Source organism: Felis catus, chromosome B4 (assembly GCF_018350175.1).
Source record: "Felis catus isolate Fca126 chromosome B4, F.catus_Fca126_mat1.0, whole genome shotgun sequence".
In the NCBI taxonomy this organism is placed as follows: Eukaryota; Metazoa; Chordata; class Mammalia; order Carnivora; family Felidae; genus Felis; species Felis catus.
In genome coordinates, this window is record NC_058374.1 from 41,613,598 (window position 1) to 41,640,606 (window position 27,009).

Genomic DNA, 27,009 nt, shown 5'->3' on the forward strand with positions numbered 1-27,009 from the left:
TTTGTTGAAAAGACTATCTTTTCTCCATTGATTGCCTTTGTTCCTTTGCCAAAGATCAGTCGATTCTATTTGTGTGGGTCTACTTTTGGCTTTCTATTCTCTTCCATTTATCTTTCTGTTTATTCTTTCACCATCTCATACTGTCTTGATTACTGAAGCTTTGTAGTAAGTCTTGAAACTGGTAGTGTCAGTCTTCTGACTTTATCCTTCTCCAGTCCAGAGTTGGCTCTTCTGGGTCTTTCTAAACTTTAGATTGGTTTGTCAATATACACAAAATAACTTGCTGGGATTCCGGTTGAGATGGTGTTGAGTCTACAGATCAAGCTGGGGAGTACTGATATATTAACAACATTGAGTGGGAGGTATTTTTTTAAGATGAGGAAAAATTTGGGCATATTTACAAGTTTTGGAGAAGGAGTTAGTGTGGAGAAGAGGTTGAAATATCAAGAGGGAGGGAATAATCAATATCATAAGATTTCTGACCAGGCTGCAAGAAGTGGGGTTCAGAATGCATGTGGAGGAATTGATAGGAGGAGGGAACTTTGTCCAATGTAGAGGAGGACAGGGAATGAGGATATGTGTAAATGTGTGTGTGTTTGTAAATTTGGTGGTGTTTAGTTTTTTGGTAAAGATGGTCAGCTGTTGACAACAGGAGGATGAGATAGGGCTTGGAAGGTTGAATGGAGGGAGTGTGAGTAGCCGTTGCCTGGAGGGGAAGGGCATGTTAGTTACAAGGACGGAGCAGTATCACCAGGCAGTGTTGAGGGTACAGTTGGTGACCATAAACTTGAAGTACCAATCTATGCTGACATATGAGACTGCCCAGGGGTACTCAGAGAGACCCGGTTATATGCATACAGAAGTCCATCCAGGATTGGGGTATATCCCACAAAGATATGATTAAAGGTCAGAGAGACAGAGGATTTTATAATATCAACAAAAGAGCGACAGAAATAGTGGTAGCCTGTAGGATCTCAGATGGACAGGGAAGTCAAAGTGGAAGGAGCTAATGGCTGAAAATCAAGTGGAGAGAGAGTACCCTGGGGGTCCTGAGTGCAGACCAGGCATAGTGGGAGTGATTTAGTAAGAATTGGAGGTTGTGGTCAAAGAGTTTCCATATCTGTAGGGTGGGGGAAATAACAGAGTTGTAGTGATATTAAATGTGACAGAATGTGTGCTGTGTAAACTGTTAAACACTACACCAATGTCTGTCTGTTCACTAGGCCGTAAACTTGAAGATAGGAATCAGGTGTCAGACATTTCCTCCTACTAGCATAACGCCTAATAACTAACACATGCTTTAGTGAACCTCCTGAGTGTTAGAAGGATGAGTGAATGAGCTGATTTCCCTTTAAGATTTAGGCTCTGCCAGAATCTTGAACTTCCTAGCCCAGAAAACCACAGGTCCTTCAATACTCTTCTATACAGACTAGCTGAAATCTGACAACGAGATTAAAGATCAAACTGTTCTGATAATGTCAGAGAAGCCTTGTATTGGAATATATATATACAGTAGTCCCTCCCTTATCCACAGTTTCAGTTTCTGTGGTTTCATTACCTGTGGTCAACCACAGTCCGAAAATAGATGATCCTTTTTTGATGTATGCTCAGAAGGTAGCCTAACGCTACATTGCAACGCTTATGCCATTCACGTCACTTCATCACATCCTGGAGGCATTTCATCATCTCACATCATCACAACACATTTTGTGTTGTGGGCGGGGATGGGAGAGAGCAAGAAAGAAATAAAGAGGCCATGTTCACATAACTTTTATTACAGTAGATTGTTATAATTGTTCTATTTTACTATTAGTGATTGCTATTAATCTCTTACTGTGCTTAATTTATAAACTAAACTTTATTATAGGTATGTATGTATAGGGAAAAACGTAGTATATATATAGGTTCAGCACTATGTGTGTTCTCAGACATCCCCAACAGATAAGGGAGGACTACTGTATATGTGTTTATAACAAAATATAAAAAACAGTTGTTTGAAGACATCAGAGAGTGACCAAAAGGGTAGAAACTGAAAGAGATTTAATGCTTTAAAAAAAAGGAAAACAGGGGCACCTGGGTGGCTCCGTCGGTTGAGTGTCCGACTTCGGTTCAGGTCATGATCTTGCGGTCTGTGAGTTCGAGCTCCACGTCAGGCTCTGTGCTGACAGCTCAGCCTGGAGCCTGTTTCAGATTCTGTGTCTCCCTCTCTCTCTCTCTGCTCCTCTCCCACTCATGCTCTGTCTCTGTCTCAAAGATAAACATTTAAAAAAAAATTTTAAAAAGGAAAACATACTGAGTTCCATATTTATCTGACTTTGGAGGTTTTTATGATGTGCATGGGGGAGGTGGGTGGATAGAGCTCAAGAGAAATTGGCACTCTTGCTAATGAGTCTGACTTTGGCACAGTCGAGCTGGAAATTGAAGGCAATCTCAGAAAAGAAGGAACAAGAGGAGAGCCCCCAAATCAGCAAGCTCTTTCAAATCCTTAGTTGACTGAAGAGGCTTGGTGGCTCAGTCAGTTAAGCATCCAACTCTTGGTTTCGGCTCGGGTCATGACCTCATGGTTCATAGGTTCAAGACCCACATCGGGTTCTGCGCTGACAATGCAGGGCCTGCTTGGGATTCTCTCTCTCCCTCTCTCTCTGCCTCTCTTTCTCAAAATAAATAAAGAAACATTTAAAAAATGTTTTTAAATCCTTAGCTCACTCCTAAACTATGGCGTGATACTCCAAGGAACCAATCACATGAGAACTGTCCATCCCTCATCAAGCATAGTCTAAGAGTAACCCAGGACAGACAAGGGTCCCAAAATAATTCAAATGGGAAAAAAATAGTGTTTTCAACAAATTGTGCTGGGACACCTGGATATCTACATGCAAAGGAATGGAGTTTGGCCCCATCTCACTCTGTGTATAAAAATTAATTCAAAGTGGATGGGGCGTCTGGGTGGCTCAGTCAGCTGAGCCTCCAACTTCAGCTCAGGTCATGATCTCACGGTATGTGACCTCAGCCCCGCATCGGGCAGGCTCTGACCACTCAGAGCCACAGCCTGCTTCGGATTCTGTGTCTCCCTCTCTGCCCCTCCCCTGCTTGTGCTCTGTCTCTATCTCTCAAAAAAAAAATAAATGCTAAAAAATATTTTTTAAATTAATTCAAACTGGATAAAATACCTAAATGCAAGAGATAAAACTATAAAACTCTGAGAAGGAATATGGGTATAATCTATTTTAACCCTTTTGATTAGGCAATGGTTTTTTTAGACATGACAATAAAACCACAAGTAACAAAAGAAAAAATCATAAACTGGACTTCATCAAAATTAAAAACTTTAAATTTTTTTTAATGTTTATTTATTTTTGAGACAGAGAGAGACAGAGTATGAATGGGGGAGGGTCAGAGAGAGAGGGAGACACCGAATCCGAAGCAGGCTCCAGGCTCTGAGCTGTCAGCACAGAGCCTGACGCGGGGTTCGAACCCACGGACCGTGAGATCATGACCTGAGCCGAAGTCGGACGCTTAACCGACTAAGCCACCCAGGCGCCCCAAAATTAAAAACTTTAAAAAAATAAAAACAGATTAAAAACTTTGTGCTTCAAAGGACACCATCAAGAAAGTGAAAAGACGACGCACAGAATGGGAGTGTACATTTGAAAATCATACATCTGATACATCTTTATTATACATCTTTATGTATTTAGAATACATGAAGAATTCCTATGACACAATTAAAAAAAAAAAAGCAAACAACCCAGTTCAAAAATGGGTAAAGGAGGGGCACCTGGGTGGCTCAGTCGGTTGGGCATCCGACTTCAGCTCAGGTGATGATCTCATGGTCTGTGAGTCTAAGCCCCACGTCGGGCTCTGTGCTGACAGCTCAGAGCCTGGAGCCTGCTTCGGATTCTGTGTCTCCCTCTCTCTGCCCCTCCCCTGCTCAGTCTCTCTGTTTCTCAAAAATACATAAACATTAAAATTAAAAAAAAAAAAAAAAAAAAAAACACAGTGAGATACCACCGGCTAGAATGGCTATAATTTAAAAAAGACAGGTAATGGGGTACCTGGCTGGCTCTGTCAGAAGAACGTGTGACTTTTAATCTCAGGGTTGTGGGTTCAAGCCCCATGTGGGGTGTAGAGATTATTAAATGAAACGTTTTTTTAAAAGGCAGATAATAACTAGTGTTCATGTGTACTGCTAGTGAGAATGTAAAATGCAGTCACTCTGGAAAACAGTCTAACAGCTCTTAAAAAGGTTAAACATAGGGGCGCCTGGGTGGCGCAGTCAGTTAAGCGTCCGACTTCAGCCAGGTCACGATCTCGCGGTCCGTGAGTTCGAGCCCCGCGTCAGGCTCTGGGCTGATGGCTCGGAGCCTGGAGCCTGTTTCCGATTCTGTGTCTCTCTCTCTCTCTGCCCCTCCCCCGTTCATGCTCTGTCTCTCTCTGTCCCAAAAATAAAATAAAAAACGTTGAAAAAAAAATTAAAAAAAAAAAAAAAAAGGTTAAACATAAAATTACCACATGACCCAATAATCCTGCTTCTAGGTCTACACCCAAGAGAAATAAAAACATATGTCCACGCACAAAAAAGTTGTACAACTGGACATGAATGTTGATAACAGCATTACTCATAACAGCCCAAAAGATGAAGCAATCTAAATGTCCATCAACTGATACATAGGTAAATAAAATGTGGTTTAGTCAGGCAATGGAATATTACTTAGCAATACGAAAGAGTGAAGTACAATATGGATAAACCAAGAAAACATGATACTGAGTCAAAGAGGACTACAGTTACAGGACTACATATTGTAAGATTCCATGCATATGAAATATTGAGAGTAAGCAAATCCATAGAAACAGGAAGTAGACTGGCTATGGCTTAGGGCTGGGAGGGTTTGAGGGAAAATGAGGGGAGATGGCTAAGGAGTGTGGGCATTTTTGGGGGCGCAATAATGAAAATGTTCTAAAACTGACTGCCGTGATGGCTGCATACACTGTGAATGTACTAAAACCTACTGAATTATACATGCTAAATAAGTGAATTGTATGGTATATTAATATATCTCAAAAAACTGTTTTTTTTTAAATTTTATGTGGTATAGCCATACAATGGGACATTGTTTGGCAATGAAAAGGAATGGACTACTAATATATGGTATGGTACAACATGGATAAACCTCAGAAGCATTACACTAAATCAAAGAAGCCAGTCACAAAGGACCACATATCATATGACTCCATTTGTATGAAATACCCACAATAGGCAAAGCCATAGAGACAGAAAGTAGATTAATGGTTGCCTAGGGCTGGGGAGATGGGGAAAATAGGGAGTGACTGCTAATGGCCACCCAGTTTCTCTGGGGGGGGGGGTGACAAAAATGCTCTAAAATTATAGTGATGGTTGCACAACTCTGGGAATATGCTAAACACCATTGACTTGCACAGTTCAAATAGGTGAACTGTATGATAGTGAATTATATCTCAAAACTGTTAAAAAAAAAAAAAAAAAAAGACTGAGCCAAAAGCACACATGTCCATATCGGCCACAGGCAAGAGAGGACCCCATAGTTCAGAGCCTGCAGAGGGGTTGGGTTGACTTTCCTTGGAGTATGGGGTGTGGGGGGTGACCTAGGGTAGGATGCCTGCCCATGCCTCTGCCCTTTTGAGCGCTATAGAATGGAAGCAGCACCATGGTAGTAATGTGAACAGAGGAGAGACTACCCACAGGCCCACAAAAAGGACTCAAGCCCCAAGGGTTGGCAGTGAGCCATATTAATATCCCAGAGGCCTGAACATATCCGATTCGACAGTCACCCTAAACCAGTGTATCAGCACTGTTCTGGTGGCAGGGATCCATAAAGGACCAGGTCTAGTCTGGAGGCATCCCCGCCCCCCCCCCCGATGGCACTGCCAGGCTCACTGGTCCAAGGCACAGGAGGGGGACTTAAAATTCGTGAGAAAGGCAATCCAAATCACAGGGCCCCCTGAGATGGGGACCCTGGACAGCCTTGCTTCTGACTAAGGGCAGTGCTGCATTAATGAAACACATGGCTAGGGGCGCCTGGGTGGCTCAGTCCATTAAGCATCCCACTTCAGCTCAGGTCATGGTCTCACAGTTCGTGGGTTCAAGCCCACAACAGGCTTTGTGCTGACAGTTCAAAGACGAGCCTGCTTTGGATTCTGTGCGTGTGCGTGTGTGTGTGTGTGTGTCTGTCCCTCCCCCACTCTCTTTCTCTCTCAATCAATGTTAAAAAATTAAAAAATGAAAAACACATGGCTAAAAATAAATAAAAACACATGGTTAATAAAACAGCCTGGCTAAAATTGTAAAGGCTGACAACCACAAATCCTAGCAAGTGTATAGAAGAACTGGAAAGCTCATAAATCACTAGTGCGAGTCTGAAATGTTACAACTACTTTGGCAAACTCTTTGGAAGTTTCTTAGAAGGCTAACTATACACCTACCCTATGGCCAAGCAATTCCACTCCTAAGTATTTATTTAAGAAAAATAATAACATGTGTCCCAAACACTTTGACAGGAATGTTCGCAGGAGCTTCAACACGATTAGCCAAAAAATGAAAACAACCCACATTTCCACCAACAAGTGAACGGATAAACAAATTGTCGTATACTGACGTGGTAGAATACACTTAACAAAAAGACATGGGTATAGGCAGCAACACGGGACGAATCTCAGAAACATCATGTTGGGCAAAAGAAGTTAAGACGAGGGGCGCCTGGGTGGCTCAGTCGATTAAGCGTCCGACTGGTGGTTTCAGCTCAGGTCATGAACTCACTATTCGTGAGTTGGAGCCCCACATCAGCCTCTGTGCTGAGAGCGAGGAGCCTGCTTGGGATTCTTGTTCTCCCTCTCTCTCTCTCTGCCCCTCCCCTGCTCCCTTGCTGTCTCTCTCTCTGTCTCAAAGTAAGTTAAAAAATTAAAAAATATATATTTAAAAAAAAGAAGTTAGACAAAAATAAGAATTCTGTTTACATGAAATTCTAGAAACAGCGAAACTGATCTATGGTGATAAAAATTAGAACAATGGTTGTATTTCATGGGGTGGGGGAGGCATGCTGGAAACGGGCACACAAGAACTTCCCAGGGCAATGGAAATATTCCATAACTTGATTAGAATGGTATAATATGTGTGTATGTAATTGTCAAGATTCATCAAACTTCACACTTAATAGTTATGTGTTTTATTGCACATGCATTACACTTCAAAATAAGCGTCAACTTCTTTAAAACAAACAAACAAAAAATCAAGCTCTTTTCAGATGCCTCTGCATCCTGCCACACTGCATGTGTTCTCAGAAAATGCTATCAAAGTGGCGCCAGGGTGGCTCCGTTGGATAAGCATCCGACTTCGGCTCAGATCATGATCTCACGATTCGTGGGTTCGAGCCCCACATGGGGCTCTGTGCTGATAGCTCAGAGTCTGGATCCTGCTTCCGATTCTGTGTATCCCTCTATCTCTCTCTCTGCCCCTCTCCCACTCATACTTTCTCTCTCTCTCTCTCTCTATCTCAAAAATAAATAAACAGGGGCGCCTGGGTGGCTCAGTCGGTTGAGCCTCCGACTTCAGCCAGGTCACGATCTCATGGTCCGTGAGTTCGAGCCCCGCGTCGGGCTCTGGGCTGATGGCTCAGAGCCTGGAGCCTGCTTCCATTCTGTGTCTCCCCCTCTCTCTGCCCCTCCCCCGTTCATGCTCTGGCTCTCTCTGTCTCAAAATAAAATAAAACGTTAAAAAAAAAAATTAAAAAAAAATAAATAAACATTGAAAAAAAGAAAGAAAATGCTATCAAAGACAAAGAATGCATAATCATCATCATTGGGGCATTAAGTTTTAGGGATCCTACTGCTAACAAATCAATTAAATAGCCAGAAGTGGTTGGATTTAGCTGGCATACGCTAAGATGCTGTGAGGCAGTCTGATACTTCATAGTGGGAGACAATTTTGGAAGAGGAACATGGTCCAGAGACCACCACCAACCGTTGCAGACTTGGGAAGCAGTGATAAGATTGGATAAGGCCTGGCTTTGGAAAGAGAACCCCTAGCTGGGTAACAGCTTGGGGGGAAGTGGTACAAAGTATCAAAGGGGATCTGTTTTGGTAGGCAAGAGCTCTACCCGGTGGACTCCCGAGAGAGCAGGATTCTCAGTTGCTGTGTGTTCAAGCAATACGGACAAAGGCAAGCATGACTGGGCCTTCATGACAATCATAGGCTCAGTGAGGTTCTCCAAGGAGCCCCCAGCCTCTGCAGCCCCTCCTCCCACGCCCAGGCCTTCACCTAGCACACCTGCAGCTCCAACCCAGCACTCTGGCACTGAACTTGACATCACCAAGGCCGGGAGCTGGACTGAGAACTGAGTCTCTACTTCATTTTCTAGTCTCTGACTCTGCCTCGCATCGAAAATTTGCTACTGAAGCAAAGCCTCTTACTTGGACTGTGTCCTGAAAACCAAAATCACAGCTCCAGCCAGTCCTCTCAAGTCCTGGCCCTGAATCAGAACCAGCAGCAGTAGTTGTAGTGATAGTCTTGGTGTGGGGGTAGTTCTGTTGCCATAACAGGACTAGTAATTTGAGTAGCAGTGGTAGTTAATGCTGTAGTGGTTAACATTTAATGACGCCTAACTATATGCCAAGCCCTGTGCTGAGTGTTAAATGCTTTATCGTATCTAATCCTAACAGATACCCCATCTTACCAGGGAGGAGATCGAAACTCTTTGTAAAATACTCTGTTATAACTTTACGTGTTGTTGTTGCATAAGTAAGACCTATTCATTTTAGGAAAAACTCGGAAGATTCAGGTTAGCAAAATGTATATAAAATAAAAGTCACCCATCATCACATCTCTTTAAGTTAATCACTACTATGCCCTACCAGGTATAAATTCCTCATCTCTTTATAAAAACAATATCACGCAGCATGTAGCTAAATCTGCTCATTTCATTCAATAAAGTACTGAGCCGTTTTCCTTATTAACATAGTTTTTAAAACATCATTTTAATAGCTATTTTATATTCTATTACTTATTATTATTAATATTTTAATTACAGAGAGAGAGCACACATGAGGAGGGGAGAAGGGGAGAAAGAGAGAATCCTAAGCAGTCTCCATGCTCAGTGTGAGCCCAGTGTGAGACTTGATCCCATGACCCTGGGATCATGACCTGAGCCGAAATCAAGAGTTGGACACTCAACCGACTGAGCCACCCAGGGGCCCTGATAGTCTATCGTTTTTAATACAATACACTTACCCAATCTCTTACTGTTGGACATTTAGATTTTGTCCTTTTGTTAATGTTTTGTTGTTATAAAAAATTTTTCACAGAACATCCTTATACCTTGAACACATCTTCATTTGTTTCCTTAGGATAGATTCCTAGCACTGGAGTTGCTGAGTTAAAGAGCGTGGGCATTTTTAAGGCTTTGAAGTCAGACAGCCCTGACCTTGAATCCTCCTCAGCGCCTGGTCTGTGGCCTGAGGCAAAGCGCTTCTGGGTCCTGAGTCTGTGTCCTGTGCTCCTTCTTCTCCTGTTTGCTCCTTATCACATTTCACTGTTCCTATTCTTCAAAGATCTTGCCCTCTTCCCGGATTGCAAACCCCGCAGTCAAGGCCTGTGTGTCTTCCTCACTGTGTGCTCACCAGCACCCAGCCCAGAGCTCACAGTCTAAGCAGAGACAATTTGGTGCTGCAGAAAGGTCAATGGTCTGGGAGGAAGACGCCCAGGTCTCATTCCCAGCGGTCCTACTCCAAGCTATGGTCCTGGACAAAGCCCTCGTTACCTGTCGGGTCTCATCACCTCTCACTCTATACTTTTACACTAGCAATGCTGAGCCAATGCTTCGCAGAACTAATCGTTCTCAAGACACACCTGCTCTTCTACATTTCTATGCCTTCGCCTACATCGCAGAACTGGAGGCCCATACTGTGCCTTTGTGCAAAATAAAAAAAGATGCCTCTTCCTCTCAGTGGAGCGCAGGCTGGATTTTAGACCTCCCTCCTCCCTTGGCCTGGCACCATATTGCATTGACCAACCTGGATACCATTGCTGAAGCTTGCAACAAACACAGCTAGGCCACCTAGCAAACCTCCATTCATCCATCGAGTTGTAAATTCAAATGCTACCTCCTCTGTAAAGTCATCTTACTGTAACAGATGTATTGGATTTGTTGTTGTTGTTGTTGTTGTTGTTTTGGTAAACTTCCTCTGCTTTTTGAATAGCCTCCATTAAGATGATTAATCTTATTGGATTATGGCCGTTTACCTATATACCTCTCTACCCCAGTAGATTATCCTCAGTGTTTTTCCTCTTTTATTCCTCATGCAAAGTCCAATTCCTAACACACAGGAAGTGATTAATAAGCCTGAATGAATGAATAAATGAATGAATGACATTTTATATCTCTGGTCCTCATGTTGCTTGTCTGAGAATAAAGGGATCAGAATAACAGATGCCTGAAGTTCCTGCCAACTCTAAAATCCTCTTTTCCAGGACACCTGGGTGGCTCAGTCGGTTAAGCATCCCCCTCCTGATGTTGGCTCAGGTCACGATCTCATGGTTCGTGAGTTCAAGTCCCAAGTGGGGCTCCGTGCTGACAGTGTGGAGCCTGCTTAGGATGCTCTCTCTCCCTTTCTCTCTGCCCCTCCCCTACGTGGTCCCTCTCTCTCTTTCTCTCTCTGTCTCTCTCTCTGCCTCTGTCTCTGTCTCTCTCTCAAAATAATTAATTTTTTAATGTTTATTTCTTTTTGAGAGGGAGAGGAAGAGAGTAGGGGAAGGGCAGGGAGAGAGGGAGACACAGAATCTGACGCGGGCTCCTGGCCCTGGGCTGTCACCACAGAGCCCGACGCAGGACTTGAACCCTGAACTGGGAGATAATGACCTGAGCCGAAGTTGGACACTTAACTGACTGAGCCACCCAGGAGCCTCTCAAAATAATTAAATAAACATTAGAAGGAAAAAAAAAAAAAAAAAGAATTGCCTTAGGAGACCCTTCCAGAAAGTGGTTTGCCTTTTACCTCATTATGTAAATCATCTATTTCCGTCACTTGTCTTTCTCAGACATTTTCACAAAAGGAACATCTGTTTCTCAACACAAGACAGCTCCTTATACATCTTGAAGCTACTGATGTTACTTCTCTTGTGAGAAGAAATTTTACCATGTCCTTTCTCTGTCTCCAGATGTCTCGTCCTTACGTGGACATTGTTAATCTCTGAAGGACAGCACATCATTTGAGGGCATCAAGCCTCTGAAATACTAACAGAGGCAGCCGTCTAGAGTAGAGGTTTTACAAACCGTAGGCATTCCTGGATCCCAAAGGGTTCACTGACTCCCTGAAATTCTATTCACAATATTGTATGCTTGTGCATTTTCTGAAGGAAGATCTACCTCTCTCTTCAGATCCTCAGAGGAGCCCCCTTGACCCCAAAAGAGCTAAGAGCCACTGGTCTGCAGCCTGGGCTAAAATAGGCTGGAAAGTACAGGGGCTTTTAAGATCACATAATACTCTGGCACATTCTTTGGAATTCTATTAAAGACAGAATCCTTAACAACTACAGACTGGAGTCTTTGGAACTAAGTCCCTCCCCTCTTATCAGTTGACTTCACTTAGGGGCTTCCCCAAATCCCTAGGACTCACTGAAACCCAGCCTGCACCACAGACACAGAAAAGCTTTGGGGGAGATGTCAAATGACTGACACCTCCGCCCTTGTGTTTTAATAGTAATGGCCTTGGGGCCAGAAGATTGGGTTCCTGTGAGAGCACGGGACCCTCTGAAGATCAGAATCACTATTCCACCACAAGGTGGCACTCAAAGCCCAGACAGATGGGGCAACAAGCATCTTTTCTCGGCTCAGTAGGACTCAAGAGCAGTTCCCCAGGCACTGAGCCAAAACTTGAGCTCAGTTATACAGTTATACAGTATAACTTGAGTTATACGTTGGTCCACAAAGCCCTTGTACACACACCCAGTGTCCTGCAGGGGTCCTTGTTGTTCTTTTTAATGCAAAGTCTGTGTGTGGTTCTTGCTGACTTCAGTCCCTTCCCTAGAGGTGACCCCGATGAAGATCCTGGTCCTGGATATACATAGTGCACACACTTCTGCTCTCCATGCCCTGCCTGGAGTCACTCCTGGGGCTCCGAAGGATCTGAACCCAGTGCTTGAAGTCCTTAGTATGATTTCCAGGTTATGAACCCAGCCCTGTAGGTTATGCAGATGGGATGTCATTCAAATATCTCTATAGTAGTGACCCACTCAGACAAGAATAAGGAAAGGACCAATATTTACTTAGGCCAAAGGGAAGAATTACCAAGAGTAGCTGCAGCTTGAGTGGGGATCCCACACTGCCATGTACTCTAGTGAGGGTGCAATTTGGATACAGAAGACAGGAAGCAAATCTAAGCCCATCCGAAGAGTATGAGCTTAGACAAAATCAAAAATATTACATTTATAAATGGAGTTGAAAACATTTAAGTCGAGAAGACTCACCTAGATCATTTGCAAGCCCTAGGTCTGGCATCCTAACCTCAAGTCTCTGGCAAATAGACAACTTAGCCATCTTGAGATAGTAATCACAGATCATGGTCATACATCATCCACGGGAGATAGGAAAACTGCTGCTTTAAGTGGAGAGATGTCCTTTGAACTCCAAGAAGGTTTGGAACTAACAAGGTGGCTTTGTACTATGTCAGCTTAGCTATGATGAAGCCATATTTTTTGGATGACTCAAGGTTAGAATTGGCCACAAGACAACCGTGCGTGAGGTCGGAAAGGCAGAAAGGCAGAATTGAAGAAGCAGCCATGATGCTGTAAAGGTCAGCTTGGAGTGCTAGGACTGCTGCAGCTTATGTATCTCGTTGCTACTCTTCTGGTTCACTTTGTGGGCATGGGTAGCAGCCAGTCCCACAGGGCCTCCAGCTCCTGTCAGATCTCTTCCATCTAACTTCCTTCAGGCTCTAACTCCATGTATGCATCACCAGGTCCCTGTGCAGACATCCCAGATCATTAGGGTTGGGGTGGTGAGGGACAGATACAGATTCCACTTGGCCCTTGCCCTCCCCAACTTCACATCCAGTATTTCTTCCCCACTGACCTGTGACGATTTCAGGCCCACCACAGATGCAGAGGTAACAGACTTCCATAGATCCGTCACCAGTTCCTTATTCCATGTCACCCATAGTGGTTTTTCTTCTCGGGACAAACCTTCACTGATACAAATCAAAAGTGGGGCGCCTGGGTGGCTCAGTCGGTTGGGCAGTGGACTTTGGCTCAGGTCACCATCTCACAGCTCAAGAGTTCGAACCCCACGTCGGGCTCTGTGCTGACAGCTGAGAGCCTGGAGCCTGCTTTGGATTCTGTGTCTCCCTCTCTCTCTGCCCCTCCCTAACTCATGTTCTGTCTGTCTGTCTCTCTCTCTCTCAAAAATAAACATTAAAAAAATTTTTCTTAAAAATCAAAAGTGATGCAGCAAATCAAACTCATGCTAAGTTTCAAATAAGTTTGAATCATTGGGAAAAATCTATGTATATTTTGTATTTAAAGCTTTGGTAATGCTTGGGGCACCTGGGTGGCTCAGTCGGTTGAGCGTCCAACCTCGGCTCAGGTCATGATCTCACAGTCTGTGAGTTCGAGCCCTGCATCAGGCTCTGTGCTGACAGCTCAGAGCCTGGAGCCTGCTTCCGATTCTATGTCTCCCTCTTTCTCTGCCCCTCCCCTGCTCATGCTCTGTCTCTCTCTGTCTCAAAAATAAATAAAAACATTAAAAAAAAATTTTTTAAAGCTTTGGTAATGCTTAAAAGAATTTAACATAGTAGTGTTATAAGATTAGCCTCATTATTTTATTAAAAACGTGGAATTGATATGTAGAATCTAAAAAACAAAGCTAACAGAACAAAACAAAACCCAGACTCATTGTTACAGAGAATAGATGGGTGGTGGCCAGTCGGGAGAGGGTTGGGGGGGAGAACAAAATGGGTGAAGGGGGCCAAGAAGTACAAACTTTCAGTTTTAAACTAAGTCGTTGGGACATGATGTAAAACATAAGAAATATAATGAATAATATTGTATTAATTTTGTATGGCGACAGATGGTAAGGAGATTTATTGAAGTGATCATTCCATAATATATACAAAGGTTGAATCCTATGTTGTACACCTGAAATACCTAATAATGTTGTATGTCAATTATACTTCAAAATAAATAAATAAAAAACAAACAAACAAATAAATGGAAAGAATCAGAGGAGAAAATACAATTTGTAAGTGATAATAAAAATCTGAAATAAAAAAAATCTGTACTGATTTTCAATTAGTGATTCTAAGTTCAAGCATGTAAAAGGCGTTACTATAAACAGAATTACCATGTTTGGGGGCACTTATGATTCACTATGCCTAAACATTTATTAGACTTACAAAAACCATTTAAGTATTTAGGAAGTTTTTTCTTGTTAGGGTCAATACGCTTATCCAGTCATGCATCTAAGCGCTCAAAAAGAAAACCAGATATTTGAGATTTAGATATGTAATTTAAAATATTTAAAACATTCAGTGGGCTATAGTTGTAGGTGAAATTGTTTGTGGAATTTAGACTGTTCAGTTTAAGTTAATCAAATGTTAATGTTAAAAAAGTGAAGATTATTGGAGGGATTCTAGGAAGATGGTAGCATAGGAAGCACCAGAAATCTGGCTCCTCTCCTAGACAACATCTGCACTGGCAGAATCTGTCTCATGTAGCTGTTTTAGAGTCTGTTGAAGGCCTTCAACTTCCAGGGAAAGACTTGGATGGTAAATTATGGTTAATTTTGGTCAATTTCAGCTACTATCACAGTAGCAACTATCCATTCCCTGTCCCCAGCCACATGACAGGCAGCTGTGCACATGTTCTTGGAGCAGGTTGCACACAGCTTGGGAGAGCTGGGCCAGGCAAAAAAGACACCATCTTATAAATATCAGCAATCTATGCTCTGATAGCTAACTGCTGCTTCTGGTCAGAGAGGTGCAGATAAAGAGGCAGGAGGCTCTGTTTGTGCAACTCCCCCAGTTGTTGCAAGGTGCTCCCTCTGTGGATGAAATTTTGTCAAGGGGACTTAAAAGGCTAGTGCCCTTCCTGCCTTAATTTTTCACTTTTTTCCCCTTTCAGGAGCCAGACACTAACAACTAGCACATTTAAAAACAACTGCATATTTGGGGAAAACTGGAAAGTGACAATGTATGCCCAGGGAAAGGCTCAGAAAAGATCTGAGAAAACTTTAAGTTTATATCTCAGGCTGATACTCAGTGCAGAGAAAGCTAACAGCAATAATAAAAAAAAAAAAAAAAGACCCTGAGGAAGGGAGAGAATCTGATTTCCAGAGTTAACCACATTATTAGATTCATATGTCCAATGTTCAACCAAAAAAAAAAATCACAAGACATATAAAGACACAGCAAAGTATAGCCCATTCCAAAAAAAAAAATTGATCAACAGAAACTATCTCTGAAAAAGACCTAATGGAAGATAAAATGCTCAAAGAACTAATGGAAGATGTGGAGAAAGTCAAGAAAGCATAGTGTTGAATAAAATGGAAATTTCAACCAAGAGATAGAAAACTTGAAAAGAAACCATGAAGAAATTCTGGAGCTGAAAAGTACAATAACTGAAATGAAAATGTCACTAGAGGGATTCAAAGGCAGATCTGAGTAGGCAGAAAAAAGAATCAATGAACTTGAAGATAAAGCAATAGAAATTATCAGGTCTGAGGAATAGGGGGAAAAAATGATGTCCTGTAGGACAACAAGAGGATCAACATATGCATCAAAGGGGTCCAGAAGGCCAAGGGGGAGAGAGAAAGGGGAAGAAAGAATATTTAAGGAAATAATGGCTGGAAACTTCCCAAATTTGATGAAAGACATAAATATCAGCATCCAAGAAGCTCAGTGAACTCCAAGTAAGATAAATTCAAAGAGACCCATACCAGGACACATATAATCAAACTTTTAAAAAGCAAAAACAAAAAGAATCTTGAAAGCAGTGAGAGAGAAGCAAATCATCCCATAAAGGGGGTGCTCAATGAGATTATCAGGAGATTTCTCATCAGAAACTTTGGAGGCCAGAAGGCAATGGGCCAATACCTTCAAAGTACTAAAAGAAAAAAAAAATCAACAAAGAATACTATATCCAACAAAACTATCCTTCAAAAGTAAGAGAGAAATTAAGACATTCTTAGGTAAACAAAAGCTGAGGGGCTTCATGACCACTAGACCTGCCCTGAAAGACAGGGAGTCTGGCAAGGTGAAATGAAAGGACACTAGACAGAAACTCAAAGCTGTACAGAGAAATGAAGATCTCAATAAGGGTAAATACATGGGCAATTATAAAAGTTAGTATTATAAGAGTGGCCTATAGCTTCACTTTTTGCTTTGATTTAAGAGATCAATACATTTGAAGAAAAAAAGCAACTATTAGTGGAAAGGCTAGTATTACTTTAACTTCTGGTTTGTGACTTTAAATATTGTTTTCTAGGGGCACCTGGGTGGCTCAGTCAGTTAAGCATCTGACTTCAGCTCAGGTCATGATCTCACAGTCCGTGAGTTTGAGCCCCGCATCAGGCTCTGTGTTGACATCTCAGAGCCTGGAGCCTGCTTCAGATTCTGTGTCTCCCTCTCTCTCTGCCCCTCCCCTGCTCATGCTCTGTCTCTGTCTCAAAAATAAATGAAAACATAAATAAATAAATAAATAAATAAATAAATAAATAAATAAATAAATAAACAAACAAATATTGTTTTCTACATAATGTAAGAAACTAATGCAGTTAAAAAAATTACTAGTTTAGGGGCACCCGGGTGGCTCAGTAGGTTAAACGTCTGACTTTGGCTCAGATCATGATCTCATGGCTCATGAGTCCGAGCCCCAAAATAAATAAATAAACTTAAAATAAAGATTAGCTTATGTTTTGGGGTACACAATGTATAAAAAGTGAAAACAACAACTGAAAGGGGCAGAGATGAGCTGTAAAGGAGTAGAGTTTTTGTATGCTATTTAAAATGGTATAAGTTCAAACCAAAGTGTTATAACTTTAGGATGTTAAATACAAGCTTTATTTCACCACAGTATTTCATCATTTCACTAAATATTTCACTGTATAAAAATCAACTAAGCATATGGGCGCATGGGTGGCTCAGTTGGTTAAGCATCCGACGTTGGCTCAGGTTATGATCTTGTGGTTTGTGGGTTCGAGCCCTGCATCAGGCTCTTTGCTGACAGCTCAGAGCCTGGAGCCTGCTTCTGATTCTGTGTCTCCCCCTCTCTCTGCTCCTCTCCCCAATGTGCTCTGTCTCTGTCTCTCTCTCTTGGAAATAAATGGACATTTAAAAAAAATTTTTTTTTTAATCAACTAAGAACAAAAAAAGAAAAATTCAGGAAATAAGGTACAAAAAAGCTATAAGGCATATAGAAAGCATATAGGGCAATGACAAAAGAAACCCCTCCTTATGAGTAATTACTTTAAAAGTAAATGGATTAAAGTCTCCAATGAAAAGACAGAGATTGGCAGAATGGCTGAAAATACATGATCCGACTCAATGTTGTCTATAACAGAATCACTTGAGATCCAAACACACAAACAGATTGAAAGTGAAAGAATGGAAAAAGATATTTCATGCAAATAAGTAACCAAAAGAGAACAAGAATAGCTATGCTAACATCAGACAAAACAGACTTTTAGCCAAAAAAAGGTTACAAAAGACAAAGGTTAATATATATTAATAAAAAGTTCAATATTTCAAGAAGATATGACAATTATAAACATTTATACACCTAATGACAGACGATCAAAATATAAGAAGCAAAAACTGACAGAACTGAAGGGAGAAATAGACCGTTCTACAATGATAGTTGGAGACTTCAAAATCCCACTCACAGTAATGGGTAGAACAACCAGAGAGTAAGGAAGCAGAGATTTACACAACACAATAAACCAACTAGAACTAACAGACATGTATAGAACACCCTACCCAATAACAATAGCATACACATTCTTCTCAAGTGTACATGGAACATTCCCCAGGATAGACCATATATTAGGTTACACATTAAGTCTCAATAGATTTTTTTTTAATTTTTTTTAAATTTTTTTTTCAACATTTATTTATTTTTGGGACAGAGAGAGACACAGCATGAACGGGGGAGGGGCAGAGAGAGAGGGAGACACAGATACAGAAACAGGCTCCAGGCTCTGAGCCATCAGCCCAGAGCCCGACGCGGGGCTCGAACTCACGGACCGCGAGATCGTGACCTGGCTGAAGTCGGACGCTTAACCGACTGCGCCACCCAGGCGCCCCTTTAATTTTTTAATGTTTATTTATTTTTGAGAGAGAGACAGAGACAGAGACAGAGACAGAGACAGAGTGTAGGTGGGGGAAGGGCAGAGAAAGAGGAATACCCAGAATCCGAAGCAGGCTCCAGGCTCTGAGCTGTCAGCACAGAGCCTGACGTGGGGCTCAAACTTACAGACTGTGAGATCATGACCTGAGCTGAAGTCAGATGCTCAATGAACTGAGTCACCCAGGTGCCCCAGTCTCAATAGATTTTAAAAGGTAGATATCATACAAATTATATTTTTTGACTATAATGAGATGAAGTTAGAAAAGGAAAACTGAAAAATTCACAAAATTATGGAAATTAAGCAATACACTATTAAACAACAAATAGATCAAAAAAGAAATCAAAAGTGCAATTAGAAAATACTTAGACACAAATGCAAATAAAAACACAACAGGGGCGGCTGGGTGGCTCAGTTGGTTAAGTGTCTGACTCTTAGTTTTGGCTCAGGTCATGATCCCATGGTTCATGACTCCACATCAGGCTTTGTGCTGACAGTGCAAAGCCTGCTTGGGATTCTCTCCCTCTCCCTCTCTCTCTCTCTGACCCTCCCCTGCTCATTCTCTCTCTCTCTCTCTCTCTCTCTCTCTCTCTCTCTCAGTAAACAAGTAAACTTCAAAAAAAACACAACATACCAAAACTTTGGTTTTTGGTGTGTGTGTGTGTGTGTGTGTGTGTGTGTGTGTGTGTTGATTTAAATTTTTCTTTAGGAGAGGGAATATCACACTTCTACTCAATTAAGAGAAACATTTTTAGAGTCTAGAGTCTCTCTCTCTCTCTCTCTCTCTCTCTCTCTATATATATATATATATATATATATATATATATATATATATATATATATCATGCCATGAATTCATAGGTAATGGGTTCCAGCAGCTTAAGTGTGCTTCTCTGGGTGGAGCAGGCTGGTACTTCAGTTGAACCCAAGTAGGTTTCTCTTTGACTTCCTTCCTTTTCTAATCATTTTCCTTCACATGCTTCAGGAAGCTATCTCAGCTCTTAGAGTGCTTAATATTTAAGCTCAACACATAGATTAAAATTCTCATGGCAAGAATCAAACCCTGTAAGCATGTTTGTTTACAACAATGCCAACAGCATGCTGGGCAACATTGTAGACTCTTCCAGTTTGCCATGGTAACATCCGTGGGGCATTCCCTTTTGAATAGTACCCATTCCCTTGATGTCTACAATATCACCTTTCTTGTAGATTCACATGCTAGTGGCCAAAGGAACAACTCTGTTTTCTAAAAGGCCTAGAGAACGTATAGCAGGTGCCTCCTCTTTCTCTTTGTTTTGGTCATTCTGGCAAATTACCAGAAGATGGTGGTTCTAGCCAAAAGGTTCATACCAAAACTTGGGGGATGCAATGAATGTGGTACTATGGGGTAAATTTATACCTGTAAATGCTCACGTTAAAAAGAAAATAAGATGGGGTGCCTGAGTGGCTCAGTCAGTTGAGCTCAGGTCATGATCTTGCATTTGCAGGTTCAAGCCCCACATTGGGCTCTGTGCTGACAGCTCAGAGCTTTGAACCTGCTTCAGATTCTGTCTCTCTCTCTGCCCCTCCCTTGCTCACACTCTGTCTCTCAAAAAATAAAATAAAACATTAAAAATTTTTTAAATAAGAAAATAAGAAAAATCTGAAATCAACAACCCAACTTTACAACTTAAGTAACTAGAAAAAGGGGAACAGGGGCACCTGGATGGCTCAGTCAGTTAAGCGTCCAACTCTTGATTTCAGCTCAGATCATGATCTCATGGTTTGTGCTGACAGCGTGGAACCTGCTTGAGATTCTCTCTCTGCCCCTCCCCTGTTCTCTCTGTTTCTTTCTTTCTCTCAAAATAAGTAAATAAACTTAAAAAAAAAGAACAAACCAAACCCAAAGCTAGCAAAAGGGAGGAAATAACAAAGATTAGAGCAGAGATAAACTAAATAGGAAATAGAAAAACAATAGAGAAAACCAATGAAACCAAAACTTGGCTTTTTCAAAAAGACCGACAAAATTGACAAACATTTAGTTAGATGGACTACAGGAAAAACACAGAAAACTTAATTACTAAAATCAGAAATGAAAGTGGAGCATTACTACCTATTTGACAGGGGGAAAAAGGCTTATAAGAGAGTACTATGAACAATTGTACACTAACAAGTTGGATTACCTAGATGAAAGGAACAAATTCTTAGAAACACAAGACATACCCAAAACTAGAATATCTGAATAGACCTATAACTAGTAAGAAGATTGAATCTGTAGTCAAAAATCTCCCAACAGGGCACCAGGCTGGCTTAGTTGGTAGAGTGTGCAACTCTTGATCTTGGGGTTGTGAGTTCAAGCCCCACATTCGGTGTAGAGATTGCTTGAAAATAAAATCTTAAAAAAAAATCTCCCAATAAAGAAAAGCCCTGAACCTGGTGGCTTCACTGATGAATTTTACCAAACATTTAAAGAAGAATTAATACCAATCCTTCTCAATTTTTTTTTAATTTAAGAGGAAGGAAGATGGCTTGTTTGGTTTTTTTTTAAGATTTTATTTTTTTTAAGATTTATTTTAAATCTACACCCAACGTAGGGCTGGAACTCACAACTCCAAGATCCAGAGTCACATGCTCTACTGACTGAGCCAGCCAGGTGCCTTAATGAGGAAACACTTCTTAACTCATTCTGTGAGGCCAATATTACCCAGACACCAAAGCCAAAGACATTACAAGAAAAGATAACTACAGACCAATATCCCTTATGAACATTGATGCAAAAAAAAAAAATTCTCAACAAAATGCTAGCAAATAAAATTCAGCATATTAAAAGGATTATAAGGGCACCTGGGTGGCTCAGTTGGCTGAACATCCAACTCTTGATTTAGGCTCAGGTCATGATCTCACAGTTTATGAGGTCAAACCCCATGTAAGGGTCTGCACTGACAGCAGAGAGCCTGATCGGAATTCTCTCTCTCCTTCCCTCTGTCTTTCTCTTTCTCTCTCTCTCTCAAAATAAATGAATAAATAAACTTTAACAAAAAGGATTATACATCATGATATAATCTTACCATACACCATAATCTTCTAGGTGATACACCATAAGGTGTATACACCTTAATCTTCTTAATCTTCAGATACACCATACACCAATCTTAATCTTCAGATACACCATAATCTTCTAGGTGAGATTTATTCCTAGAATGCAAAGTTGATTCAACATATGAAAATCAATCAATGTAATATGCCACACATCAACAGAATGAAGAGGGAAAAAAGACACATGATCATCTCAATTAATGCAGAAGAAACATTTGACAAAAATCAACACACTTTCATGATAAAAATACCCCCCCCAAAAAAAGAATAGAAAGGAACTACCTCAACGTAATAAAGTCCATATATGAAAAGCCCACAAAAATACCATACTCAATGATGACTCAAAGCTTGTCCTCTACAATAAGAAATTACCTAAAGAACCACTTATATTCCACACAGTACTGGAAGTTTTAGCCAGAGCAATTAGGCAAGAAAAAGAAATAAACAGTATCCAAATTGGAAAAAAGAAGTAAAATCATCTTTGTTTGCAGATGACATGATCTTATATGTAGACAACCCTAAAAATTACATACACACAAAGTTGTTAAAACTAATGAACTCAGTAAAATAGCAGGATACAAAGTCAACACACAAAAACCACTTGCATTTCTATGCACAAATGATGACCAATCTAAAAAACCAAGTTACAAAACCTATTTAATTTACAATAGCTTCAAAAAGAATAAAATACTAAGGAATTAACTTAACCAAGGAGGTAAAAGACTTGTACAATAAAAACTACAAAACATCACTGCAAGAAATTAAAGACATAAATAAATGAAAACACATTCCATGTTTGTGGATTGGATGACTTAATATTGTTAAAATATCAATATTACACAAGGTGATCTATAGATTCAATGGAATCCCTATCAAAATCCCAATGATATTTTTTGCAGAAATAGGAAAATCCACACTAAAATATATGTGAAATCTCAAGAGACCCAAATAGCAAAACCAATCTTGAAAAAGCACAAACTGGAGAACTCACACTTGCTGATTTCAAAACTTACTACAAAGCTAAAGTAATCAAAACAGTGTGGTATTGGCATAAAGACAAACATAGACCAATGGAACAGAATAGACAGCTCAGAAATAAACCTTTGTACATACGTTTTTTTTTTTCAAATGATTTTGACAAGGGTGCCAAGACCATTCAATGGGGAGAGAACAGTCTTTTCTACAAATGGTGCAGGTAAAACTGGATGTCCACATGCAAAAGAACAAAGTTAGACCCTCATCTGTTAACTTAAAATGGATCAAGGACCTACATGTAAGACCTAAAACAATAAAAATCTTCGAAGAAAACACAGGAAGAAAGCTTCACAACACTGGTTTGGCAATGATTTCTTAGATATGACATCAAAGGCATAGGTAATAAAAGAAAAATACACTGAAAGTCATATGGTCACAAAAAGACAAATACTGTATGATTCCACTTACATGAGGTACTTAGAATAGACAACATTATAAAGACAAAAAGTAGAATGGTGGTTGCCAAGGGTTGGGAGTAAGGGAGAATGGAGAGCTTTTGTTTAATGGATATAGAGTTACAGTTTTAAAAGATGAAGAAGGTTATAAAGATGATAATAGATGGTAATAGTTGCACAACAATGTAAATGTATTTAATACCACTGAACTGTATACTTAATGGTTAAGATGGTGAATTTTGTTATGTGTACTTTACCACAATAAAAACGTGCTCCCAAAAGTGAAGATCGTTGCCTTTGTTTTACTATATTATAAATAATCAAACAAAATCTATAGGCTGCAATTAAAGAAAAGCAATAAGTAAGATTTTCAAATTTATTTAGATTCAAAATAGAATAATAAAAATTGTAATTCAAACTTAAAAAGCATCAGAAAATTAGATTTTGACATTGATTACTTTAATAAACTAATATTTCTTTAAAATTCTAATAACTATGCATAGCCTATTTTTCTATGCTCTCAAATATAAAACATATAAACTTGCAACATCTTACTTCTTGCAACTGTCCCTAGCCAGCCTGTCCCATTTCTATGGCATGAAATGTAATGGGGTCTTCTCAGCCCCAGAATCCTCCACATTGCCCTTCCTAAAGCTCCCATTGCTAACTCTGAGCTCTAGTAAAGGAGAAATTTGTCCCACAGGCCTTCCTTATACCTCTTCCTGAAGGATTTCTCCACCCTTTCCCTTCCATTATTAGCTCTGTGACACTTCAGGAATCCTGAGCTCTCACATTGCCCCAACCCCTAGAAGGAAAAGAGTTTGATGATCAACTCCTACTCCCAGAAGTATTTACTAACACCTTCTGTGTCAAGCCCTCGGCAGGGTGTGTCCCCATGTTACCACACTTGACCGCTCACATCTACCCTGTGAGGCAAGTATCAGCATCCTCATGTTACAGTGGAAACAGACTCACAACTTGAGTCACTGGCCCAGCTAACAAGTGATCGAGAAGAGAAATGGCCTTGGACATAGCCTAGGCAGCACAGATCTACCTTGACTGGTCCTCCACTTCTCAAATTTTTACCATCTGGTTGATCCTTATACCCCCTCCCTAGATTCCTCTGACCCATCCCCTCCCAACCTCCAGGACTCTGCCTGTGCCTATCACCCTCAACATTCCTCTATGGACAAGATGCTCACCAAAGGAGGAAAGATTCTGGCCCAATTTGCAGGTGAGAGAGAAGGTTGTCACAGCCGTTGCTCTTCAGGAATAACTTCAGCGGTGCCCTTAAAACCATGAAGGTGAAGAGGGTCAGGAGAAGCAGCTGTAAGAGAAGGGGAAGCCCTGGCCACCAACCCACTCTCTTCCTCTCCCAGTTGAGGAAGGCTTCAGAAGCAGAGGGAGTGTGGGGAAGATGAGTCAGATATATTTCCCTTTTGCATCACAGAATCAAACTCTCCATCTGTGACTTCAGATAAGTTCCAAGTAAGCCCAAGCAATGGCCCACAGGGTGTGATAGCAACACGCCTACGGCACAAGGCATCCCTTTCCAACTCTGTGGGGAAAACCACTGCCTCTCTCAAAAGCCAACATGCTTCACGAGCAATGAACAATTAGAAAATGAAACTAAGACAAAAATTTCATTTACAAAAGCACGAAAAAGAATAAAATACTTAGGAATAAACTTAACAAAGAAAGTGTAAGGCTTGTACACTGAAAACTACGAAATGTTGAGAGACAGTAAAAGAGACCTAAATAAAAGAAAAGATACCTTGTGTTCATGGATTAGAAGACTTACTAGTATTAGGATGACAATACTCCCCCAAATTAATGTACAGATCCAATCCAACCCCTATAAAAATTTCAACTGCCTTGTTTTGCAGAAATAGGCACAAGCTAATCCTAAAATTCGTATGGAAATGCAAGAAACACCAAATTTCCAAAATTATCTTGAAAAAGAAGAAGTCAGAGGACTCACACTTTCTGATTTCAAAAATTACTACAAAGCTACAGTAGTTAAAACAGTGTGGTACTGACATAAAGACAGAATTGAATTGAATCAATTCAAGAGTCCAGAAGTCAACCCATGTATCTATAGCCAATCGATTTTAACAAAGATGCCAAGAATATTCAATGTGAACAGAAATGCCTTTTCAACAAATAGTGCTGGGACAATGTATATCCACAGGCAAAAGAATGAAGTAGGACCCCTACTTCAAAGTGTATACAAAAAAATAACTCAAAATCAATCAAAAAAATAAATGTAAGAGCTAAAACCATAAAAATGTTAGAAAGAAACAGATATACATCTGCTTGACCTTGGATTAGACAACAATTTCATATGACACCAAAATCAAAAGAAAAAAATGCCAACAAAAGAAATTGGACTTTATCAAAGTTAAAAACTTTTATGTATCAAGGATACTCCCAAGAAAGTGAAAAAATAATCCATCAAATGGAGAAAATATTTGCAAATCATATATCCAATAAGGGTCTAGTATCCAGAGTATATAAAGAATCTCTTACAACTCAACAAATAATCCAATTTAAACATGAACAAAGGAATAGACATTTCTCAAAGAAGATATACAAATGGTTGTAAGCACATGAAAAAATGCTAAGTACCATTAGTCTTAAGGATATGCATATCAAAACTATAATGAGATACCCCTTCATTCTAACTGGGATAGGTCTAATTTTTTAATGGAAATTAACATGTGTTGGTAAGCATGTAGAGAAACTAAAATCTTCATGTACCATCGATAAGAATGCAGAATGGTTCAGTTGCTATGGAAAACAGTTAGTTTGTCAGTTCCTTAAGAAGTTATACATAGAGTTACTATATGACCCAGCAATTCCAATCATAGGTTATACCCAACATATGTTCACACAAAACTTGTACATGCTGTACTTGTATCAATATGAATGTTGATAGCAGCATTACTCATAATAGTCAAAAAAGTGGAAACAACCCAAATGTCCATCAATTGATAAACGGATAGACAAAATGTGGTATATCCATCAATGGAATATTATTCAGCCATAAAAAGGAATGAGTACTGATGTTACATGCTACAACATAGATAAAATTTGAAGATATGATGCTAAAGTGAAAGAAGCCACATAAAAATGACCCCATATTATATGACTCCATTTACATGAAATGGTGAGAATAGGCAAATCTATAGACACAGAAAATGGTTTGGGGGGGGTGGAGGAGGGCAGAGAGGGGAGGGAACAAGTGGGACTAACTGTCAATGAGTATGGGGTTTCTTTTAGGAGAGATGGGAATGTTCTCGAATTAGATAGTGGTGCTATTTGCCCAACTTTGTGAAAATCCTAAACACAACTGAATTGCACATATAAAATAGATGAACTTTTTTTTTTTTTTTTTTTTTTTTTTTAGACAGAGAGAGAGATAGAATCTTAAGCAGACTTCACACCCAGCACGGAGCCTAACACCAGGCTCAACCCCACAACCGTGAGATCATGACCTGAAACAAAAATCTAGAGTTGGACACTTAACCGACTGAGTCATCCAGGCACCCCCGTTATAAAATGATTAAAATGTTTAATTTTATCTCAACTTAAAAAGAGTCAACATGCACCAAGGAGTCCTTCAGTCTGGGCTCGAGGTCAGTATAGATCTTAGGAAGGCATCTGGTGCTGAAACAGAGGAATCTAAATAAAGGTCAGCCAAGTCCCAACATCCAGCTCCCAAATGAGCTAAGAAATACCACCTTTGAGCAGATCTGAAGTGTCCTGAGGCTTGTTAAGGTGGGGAGACAAGAATGACTTCCCCTGCCACCAGGTGGCTTCTCTCAGCTCCTAGGGAGATGGTGAACATCTGAAGAGATCCACAGGATTGGCAGAGGCCCTGAAGGTTGGGTCACAAAGCAGAGGATTTTGTAGAGAAGAGCCAAGAGTGGACTTTAGAACACTGGTGGCGTCACAAGGATAAAGACATCACAAAAGAGGAGATACAAGCGGCCAATAATTGTGGAAGACATTTGACCTCACTGGCAATCAAAAGAACATACACGGAGACAACAATGAGACAGCATTTTCCCCCAATTAGATTGTCAGAAATGGTTTGCTAATATGAAATTTGGCAGGATGTGAGGAAATATGTGTTCTCA

General features: G+C 40.5%; 1 long non-coding RNA gene across 2 annotated transcripts; it reads right to left on the minus strand.

Annotated features, from left to right (window-relative positions):
* Positions 1 to 2,182: 2,182 nt before the first annotated feature.
* On the minus strand, positions 2,183 to 26,812 carry LOC102900868. Of its 2 annotated transcripts, none has more exons than XR_002743769.2 (4): positions 26,611 to 26,808; positions 24,070 to 24,156; positions 21,410 to 21,536; positions 2,183 to 2,243 (listed from the first exon to the last, which is right to left on the minus strand). It is a non-coding gene; the product is annotated as an uncharacterized LOC102900868 (long non-coding RNA). The 2 variants fall into 2 exon arrangements; XR_006600492.1 differs by having other exon boundaries at positions 2,186 to 2,247; positions 26,611 to 26,812.
* Positions 26,813 to 27,009: the final 197 nt, after the last annotated feature.